General features: G+C 36.9%; 1 long non-coding RNA gene across 3 annotated transcripts; it reads left to right on the top strand.

Annotated features, from left to right (window-relative positions):
• LOC107637912 lies at positions 3,369 to 7,277 on the top strand. 3 transcript variants are annotated; one of them, XR_002361293.1, is made up of 5 exons: positions 3,369 to 3,933; positions 4,302 to 4,362; positions 4,602 to 4,695; positions 4,895 to 5,065; positions 6,871 to 7,277. It is a non-coding gene; the product is annotated as an uncharacterized LOC107637912 (long non-coding RNA). The 3 variants fall into 3 exon arrangements; XR_002361292.1 differs by having other exon boundaries at positions 6,862 to 7,277; XR_001619611.2 differs by lacking the exon at positions 6,871 to 7,277 and having other exon boundaries at positions 4,895 to 5,476.

Below are 8,712 nucleotides of genomic sequence, written 5' to 3'. Positions count from 1 at the left end.
TTAATTGAAAAAGAAAAAGAAGTACATGAATTTCGAATTTTTAAAATAGTTTAATTATTTTGATGTGGTGGCAATACTTTTTGTTTTTTCGGAATGAATGCTTGAACAGTGCATATTTTTATATTTGTTGTTCATGAATGTTAAAATTGTTGGCTCTTGAAAGAATGATAAGCAAGGAGAAATGTTAGTGATGATCTGAAAAATCATAAACTTGATTCTTGAAGCAAGAAAAAGCAGTGAATAGAGAAAGCTTATGAAAAAAAATGGCAAAAAAATAAAGAAGAAAAAAAAGAGAAAAGAAAAAGAAAAAGCAAGCAGAAAAAGCCAATAGCCCTTTAAACCAAAAGGTAAGGGTAAAATAAAAAGGATCCAAGGCTTTGAGCATCAATGGATAGGAGGGCCCACAGGAATAAAATCCTGGCCTAAGCGGCTAAACCAAGCTGTCCCTAACCATGTGCTTGTGGCGTGAAGGTCTCAAGTGAAAACTTGAGACTGAGCGGTTAAAGTCGTGGTCCAAAGCGAGAAGAGTGTGCTTAAGAGCTCTGGACACCTCTAATTGGGGACTCTAGCAAAGCTAAGTCACAATCTGAAAAGGTTCACTCAGTTATGTGTCTGTGGCATTTATGTATCCGGTGGTAATACTGGAAAACAAAATACTTAGGGTCACGACCAAGACTCATAAAGTAACTGTGTTCAAGAATTAACATACTGAACTAGGAGAATCAATGACACTATCTGAATTCTGAGTTCCTATAGATGCCAATCATTCTGAACTTCAAAGGATAAAGTGAGATGCCAAAACTGTTCAGAAGCAAAAAGCTAATAGCCCCGCTCATATAATTAAGACTGATCTTCATAGATGTTTTTGGAATTCAGTATATATTCTCTTCTTTTTATCCTATTTGATTTTTAGTTGCTTGGGGACAAGCAACAATTTAAGTTTGGTGTTATGATGAGCGGATAATTTATACGCTTTTTGGCATTGTTTTTAGGTAGTTTTTAGTATGTTTTAGTTAGTTTTTATTATATTTTTATTAGTTTTTAAATAAAAATCACATTTCTGGACTTTACTATGAGTTTGTGTGTTTTTCTGTGATTTCAGGTATTTTCTGGCTGAAATTGAGGGACCTGAGCAAAAATCTAATTCAGAGGCTGAAAAAAGACTACAGATGCTGTTGGATTCTGACCTCCCTGCACTCAAAGTGGATTTTCTAGAGCTACAGAAGCTCAGTTGGCGCGCTCTTAATTGCATTAAAAAGTAGACATCCTGGGCTTTCCAGCAATATATAATAGTCCATACTTTGCCCGAGATTTGATGGCCCAAACTGGCGTTCCAAGTCAGCATAAAAATTCTGGCGTCAAAACGCCAGAACTGGCATAAAAGCTGGAGTTAAACGCCCAAACTGGCACAAAAGCTGGCGTTTAACTCCAAGAAAAGTCTCTACATGTGAAAGCTTTAATGCTCAGCCCAAGCACACACCAAGTGGGCCCGGAAGAAGATTTCTGCATTAATTACTTATTTATGTAACCCTAGGCTACTAGTTTTCTATAAATAGGACTTTTTGCTATTGTATTTACACACCATCACATATATATCTTTCGAACTTGTATGTTCATCTTTGGGAGGCTGGCCATTCGGCCATGCCTAGACCCTTTTGTTCTTATATATTTTCAACGGTGGAGTTTCTACACACCATAGATTAAGGTGTGGAGCTCTGCTGTTCTTCATGAATTAATGCAAAGTACTATTATTTTTCTATTCAACTCAAGCCTATTTCTTCTCTAAGATATTCATTCGCACAGAAGAACATGATGAATGTGATGATTATGTGACACTCATCACCATTCTCACCTATGAACGCGTTCCTGACAACCACTTCCGGTCTACATGCAAACAAGCTTGAATGTGTATCTCTTGGGTTTCTAATCTAAGATTAAAACCTTCGTGGTATAGGCTAGAATTATTGGCGGCCATTCCTGATATCCGAAAAGTCTAAACCTTGTCTATGGTATTCCGAGTAGGATCTAGGAAGGGATGACTGTGACGAGCTTCAAACTCGCGAGTGTTGGGCGTAGTGACAGACGCAAAAGGATCAATGGATCCTATTCCAACATGATCGAGAACCGACAAATGATTAGCCGTGCGGTGATAGCGTATTTGGACTATTTTCACTGAGAGGACAGGAGGTAGCCATTGACAACGGTGAAACCCAATATAAAGCTTGCCATGGAAAGGAGTATGAATGATTGGAAGAAGGCAATAGGAAAGCAGAAGTTTAGGAGGAACAAAGCATCTTCATACGCTTATCTGAAATTCTCACCATTGAATTACATAAGTATCTCTATCCTATTATATATTCTATTCATCTTTTAATTATCAATTCTTCATAACCATTTGAATCTGCCTGACTGAGATTTACAAGATGACTATAGCTTGCTTCAAGCCGACAATCTCCGTGGGATCGACCCTTACTCACGTAAGGTTTATTACTTGGATGACCCAGTGCACTTGCTGGTTAGTTATGCGGAGTTGTGATAAAGAGTTGAGATTACAATTGTACGTACCAAGTTTTGGCGCCATTGATGATCACAATTTCGTGCACCATCTCTCTAGCATCTGGTCTATGAATGGTAAAGGAAAGTGATCCTTCCTGGTGGCTGTATTGAGCCTTCTGTAGTCAATACACATACGCCACCCTGTAAATATTCTTGTAGGAACCAGTTCATTCTTTTCATTATGAACCACTGTCATGCCTCCCTTCTTGGGGACAACTTGGACAGGACTCACCCAGGGGCTATCAGAAATACACTACAACAAATATGGCCTTTAGCAATGCCAAATTTCGCAACGCTTTAAAACCGTTCTCTTAGATAGGTTTAGACAACGGTTTTTTAAAGTGTTACTGTTGAATTCAGTTTTTCATCAATTTCTAGCAACAAAATAAAACTGTTCTCTTTGACTATTTTAAAGAACGGTTTTATAACCGTTACCATGATTTGGCTTTAAACAACGGTTTTTTATTGTTGTTTAAAGAATTGTACAAAAGAAACGCATTAAAACTGTTGCCGAAATGCTACACTTTAAAACCGTTCCATTAGATGGTCTTAGACAACGGTTTTTACAGTGTTGTTGTTGAAGTTCATTTTTTCATTATGCTATAGTAACAAAATAAAACCGTTCTCTTTGACTATTTTAAAGAACGATTTTACAACCCTTACAACAATTATTTATGAAACAACCATTTTCTAATATTATTTAAATAATTGTACAAATTAAACAATACTAATAAAAATAATTTTAGATAATTATATAAATTGAAACTATTTTTTCTATAAATACTGAATTTATAAAATACTCAAAATGCCGCCGTCGCCGTCGTTGCCAAGCCCGAAGGAGAAAGAGAGTCCGCAAAGGGAGAGTGAGGGACGGAGAAGAGAAGCCGCCTAACCTCGCAACGCCACTGCGTCGTCGCCTCCGTTGAGCGGTCGCCATCATCGTGCGAGAAAGGAGAAGGAGCCGTCGAGGGGTCGCTGAGCCGCTGCCGTCGCCGTCGCGTTCATTTCTGTCACAGAAGCTTCCATTTCCGTCACTTTCATGTTGCGGAGAGAAAGAACTACGCATGAGCCAGGGGCCAGGGAAAGGGAGCCACCGCCGTTGCATCCTGGCTACGCCGCCATTCAATTCGTTGTTTCATCATATCCATGGAGAGGAACGTGAATGGAAAAGGAAACAGGGAAGCTGCTACTTGGGATTTGAGGAAAACGGCTCTGTTCTGCCTCGCCTCTAGGTTCTGCAAGTTGCCGAAGTCCTCAGCCGCTGGGAACCAGCACTGAAGCTGCCCAGAATCACTACTACTGCTGCCATGGGAGCTGGTATTGGAACCACTGATGGAGCTGCTGTGTTTAGTGATTTTCGCGAGTTGTGACATCGAGGTAGGGAATATTTTATTAAATTAAATATTTTAAACTTTGAATGCCTGAAAAGTTTACTGGATTATTACGAATAGTTGAATGCTTCATATGTAATGGATTTTGGTTGTAGATTAAATGTGTGACTGGTTGTGCCTCTTGTTGATTTTACGATAGTAAGGTAGAACATGTTGATATGTGTATGCTGTAGTCTGCAAGAGTGTGTTGAGAAGATACATGTCTAATGTTGTTCTGATTTTTTATTTGGAAACTGGTTCTCTGAAAAGGAAAAATTCCTATATCTATTTAGATGCTCTCTTTACTAACTTTGTTTCTTATATTCTGATTCACAGTTTAAGATAGCCCTTTTTTCTACGTTTCATTTTCTTCAGGATTGAAATTGTAGATAAATGCTTTTGCCATGACACAATGGAACAGATTGTTGATTCTTTGGTGAGCTTTACATCTTCCATTAAATTTAAGTACCTCTAGCACAACTTTATCTTAGAATTTCATTTATTCTGCTACTAAAATGTCTTTAGTGTTGCTCTTAGTTGTAGTCTCTTATCTCGTTAACTCTATTTGTACCAGCTAGTCTTGATTAACATCTATCTATTGTGAGTGGCTTAACTTTCTGGTAACAGTTTACGGTTTCTTTTTCCATCTAATTACTTAAATTTCCATTAAGAAAGAGTGGCAAGTGAAACAAATGATGCATGGTGCATTTCTACCCTAAATAGACTTAAAGAAGCTTTGCCATTGAGCTTGAAGGTTTCCCTGAGATCAGTGAGTTTCTTTTTCTTGTCAAAACTCATTTGAGTTCTTGATTACTATGCTTTCTTCCTTCCATACGAGAAGCTACTTACTATAATGTAAATCGTCTAACATTTTCTTGTCAAAACTCATTTGAGTTCTTGATTACTATGCTTTCTTCCTTCCATACGAAAAGCTGCTTACTATAATGTAAACCGTCTAACTGATGCAGATACGAGAGGGTAGATTTTAAACTCTTAACCAGTGCTTGTTGCGTGAGTACCATACGACTTTACAAGCAAAATCTAAGCAGATTTCTGGTGACTTTTGTGAGGTAATGAACATTGCCAGCATTACAAATCCAACATCATTCAAAGATGAGGTTTCTAGGTGGTTTATAAATGTGAGACATTCTTTGCCTTTGAGCTAGCTTTGGGGTTGAGTTAAAATAGGTTATAGATTTCTTGTCTCTTGACAATTTGTCCATCAATTGTTGTTACTTTTACGTTTACAGTTGAGTTAAAGACTCCTGATATTATTCTTAATTTCTACTATTTACTTTGATGTTGTCAAATGATGGCTATATTTTGAGCTGTTTTATTAGTGCTGATTTGATTTTAGAGAGTTCATATAGGTTTATTTTGCTGTTTAGTGCTGCTTTATCCTTGTTAATGGCTGATTTCATGCCTTGTTTTGATTGAGCAATGATGATGATGGCCTTATTCTGAGCTGTTTTATTAGTGCTGATTTGATTTTAGTGAGTTCATGTGGGTTGATTTTACGGTTTAGTGCTGCTTTATCCTTATTAATAGCTGATTTCATGCCTTATTTTATTTGAGCAAAGATGATGATGGCCTTATTCTGAGCTATTTTATTAGTGCTGATTTGATTTTAGTGAGTTCATATGGGTTGATTTTGCTGTTTAGTGCTGCTTTATCCTTGTTAATAGCTGATTTCATGCCTTGTTTTGATTGAGCAATGATGATGATGGCCTTATTCTGAGCTGTTTTATTAGTGCTGATTTGGTTTTAGTGAGTTCATATGGGTTGATTTTGCTGTTTAGTGCTACTTTATTCTTGTTAATGGCTGATTTCATGCCTTGTTTTAATTGAGCAATGATGATGATGGCCTTATTCTGAGCTGTTTTATTAGTGCTGATTTGGTTTTAGTGAGTTCATATGGGTTGATTTTGCTGTTTAGTGCTGCTTTATCCTTGTTAATGGCTGATTTCATGCCTTGTTTTGATTGAGCAATGATGATGACGGCCTTATTCTGAGCTTTTTTATTAGTGCTGATTTGGTTTTAGTGAGTTCATATGGGTTGATTTTACTGTTTAGTGCTGCTTTATCCTTGTTAATGGCTGATTTCATGTCTTGTTTTGATTGAGCAATGATGCTGATGGCCTTATTCTGAGCTGTTTTATTAGTGCTAATTTGATTTTAGAGAGTTCATATGGGTTAATTTTGCTGTTTAGTGCTGCTTTATCCTTGTTAACGACTGGTTTCATGCCTTGTTTTGATTGAACAATGATGATGATGGCCTTATTTAGAGCTGTTTTATTAGTGCTGATTTGGTTTTAGTGAGTTCATATGGGTTGATTTTGCTGTTTAGTGCTGCTTTATCCTTGTTAATGGCTGATTTCATGCCTTATTTTGATTGAGCAATGATGCTGATGGCCTTATTCTGAGCTGTTTTATTAGTGCTGATTTGATTTTAGTGAGTTCATATGGGTTGATGTTGCTGTTTAGTGCTGCTTTATCCTTGTTAATGGCTGATTTCATGCCTTATTTTGATTGAGCAATGATGCTGATGGCCTTATTCTGAGCTGTTTTATTAGTGCTGATTTGATTTTAGTGAGTTCATATGGGTTGATGTTGCTGTTTAGTGCTGCTTTATCCTTGTTAATGGCTGATTTCATGCCTTATTTTGATTGAGCAATGATGCTGATGGCCTTATTCTGAGCTGTTTTATTAGTGCTGATTTGATTTTAGTGAGTTTAAATGGGTTGATATTGCTGTTTGTTTAAATTCAGAAACGTCCTATTTCCTGCCATAATGTTGCCAAAATTTCTAAAAATTTGTGTTAATTGAATTTCAATTTGTGAATTGAATTTGGTAATTTGTTGCTTTAGTTTTTTTTTCAATTAAATATCTTATAAATCAATAAGAGGGATGGAATATAATTAGTATCTTTGTATAGAGACAATAGTGAAGAAAACACGAGGACCTACACAATGCTTGAAGATTCATGCAAGACAGTTGGAAGATAGAGAAGAAATTACTCTAGATATTGAAGGAGGCAATTGGTCCTACTGATGAAGCTGTAAACAACTTGAGCAAATTTTTGGGCACAGTGGCAAGGAATTTAGATTTTGTCCATTAATTTACACAAATTGGAAGGGGATTAAAGATAAAGAAGCCATTTGGGAATCTGTTCAAGTGAGAATATTATTATTGTTAGCTATTTCAACTCTTCTTTGTTATATTTTTTGCTACATTAGATGATATAGTTTGAGGTTGTCATGATTGTATTGTGGTATTTTGAATGTGATTGTGGATCTTACAACAATTTTTGTAAGTCAAATTTGATGAAAAATATTCAATTATTTTTCTTTAGTGACTTTATTCAAATAGTTTAGATTATTTATTGACTCTAAATAATTTAAAAAAATGAAATTAATTTCATTCACGAGAAAACTACTATTGTAAATAAAGAATTATATATTACGAAAAATCGTTGTCAAAAGTTACAAAGGACAACGGTGTTAAAACCGTTGCCAAAAAATGACACCAACGGTAATGCTTTAAAACCGTTGTCTTAGATGACTATAAAATGGCAAGGGTTTTAAAACCGTTGCCAAAAAAATCAATGGTAACGCTTTTAAACCGTTGTCTTAGACAACTATAAATTGGCAATAGTACAAAAATCGTTACAAAAAAACGACACCAACGGTAATGCTTTAAAACAGTTGCTGTTGTGGATAACAAAACTACTACAGTTTAAAACCGTTGCCTATCCAGGTACGATTTTAAACTGTTGTACCATGAAAAAGAACGGTTTAAAACTGTTGTTTCTCGAGTAACGGTTTGAAACCGTTGTTTAAAATTTGTTTTCAAAACCGTTGCCTATACTAGTAACTTTGGCAACGGTTTTTTGGTTACCGTTGCCTTAGGTAAAAAACCATTGCCTTTGAGCATTGGCAACGGCCGCATATACCACAGGTCAAAAACCGTTGCCAAAGCGTTGCCTAAAGTTTAGGGAACGGTTTTTCAATATATGGCAACGGTTTTTGACCGTTGCGAAAAGCCTTGTTTGTTGTAGTGATAGGATAAATAATTCCAGCCTCCAGTAACTTGGTGACCTCTTTCTGTACCACCTCGTTCATGGCTGGATTTAGCCACCTCTGTGGTTGAACCACTGGCTTAGCATTGTCCTCCAATAGGATCTTGTGCATGCATCTTGCTGGGCTGATGCCCTTAAGATCACTTATGGACCACCTAAGAGCTACCTTGTGTGTCCTTAGCACTTGAAGTAGTGCTTTTTCTTCCTGTGGATTTAAAGCAGAGCTTATGATCACCGAAAAAGTGTCACCTTCTCCCAGAAATGCATATTTCAGGGATGGTGGTAGTGGTTTGAGCTCGGGTTTAAGAGGTTTCTCCTCTTCCTGAGGAATTTTCAGAGGCTCTTTTATTTCATCTGATTCCTCCAGATCAGGCTGAACATCTTTAAAGATATCTTCTAGCTCTGATTCGAGACTCTCAGCCATGTTGATCTCCTCTACCAGGGAGTCGATAATATCAACACGCATGCAGTCTTTTGATGTGTCTTGATGCTTCATTGCCTCAACAGCATTCAGCTTGAACTCATCCTCATTGACTCTCAAGGTCACTTCCCCTTTTTGGACATCAATGAGGGTTCGTCCAGTTGCTAGGAAGGGTCTTCCTAGAATGAGAGTTGTACTCTTGTGCTCCTCCATCTCCAGCACTACAAAGTCAGTGGGAAAGGTAAATGGCCCAACCTTAACAATCATGTCCTCAATTATGCCTGATG

The sequence above is a fragment of the Arachis ipaensis genome, chromosome B04 (genome assembly GCF_000816755.2).
Source record: "Arachis ipaensis cultivar K30076 chromosome B04, Araip1.1, whole genome shotgun sequence".
In the NCBI taxonomy this organism is placed as follows: domain Eukaryota; kingdom Viridiplantae; phylum Streptophyta; class Magnoliopsida; order Fabales; family Fabaceae; genus Arachis; species Arachis ipaensis.
Note: the sequence above shows the minus strand (reverse complement) of the source record. Positions and strands in the feature narration are given on the sequence as shown.